The sequence below is a fragment of the Halyomorpha halys genome, unplaced genomic scaffold, assembly GCF_000696795.3.
Source record: "Halyomorpha halys isolate HHAL.00 unplaced genomic scaffold, Hhal_1.1 Scaffold84.1, whole genome shotgun sequence".
In the NCBI taxonomy this organism is placed as follows: Eukaryota; Metazoa; Arthropoda; class Insecta; order Hemiptera; family Pentatomidae; genus Halyomorpha; species Halyomorpha halys.
This window is the reverse complement of record NW_027110155.1, coordinates 151,225-151,553: the sequence shown is the minus strand read 5'-3', so window position 1 is coordinate 151,553 and position 329 is coordinate 151,225.

Here is a 329-nt window from a genome sequence, read left to right as displayed (position 1 = left end):
CAAATTGTTATCATCTAAACTGATATTTAAGTTTAGTTTCATTTAGGCTATCTTTATTTTGTTCTTCTTTATAATGAAAATCATATAAATCTAATGCAATGGCTGACAAAAGTGAAAAGAACAAAACAAGCATGTGGATTCCTATGTTTGTTGCTTTCTTTGTTTCCCAAGCATTTGCACAAGTCTTGGATTTGGGACAAGTGCCTGATGTGTATACCTAACATTACCTTTCTCTGGAAGTATACCATTTGGCTTGAACTTAGCTCGTTATATTGTTTCTAGGGAAGTGTATTACTATATTAAAGTGTAAAAAGAAAGAATTTTTTTTT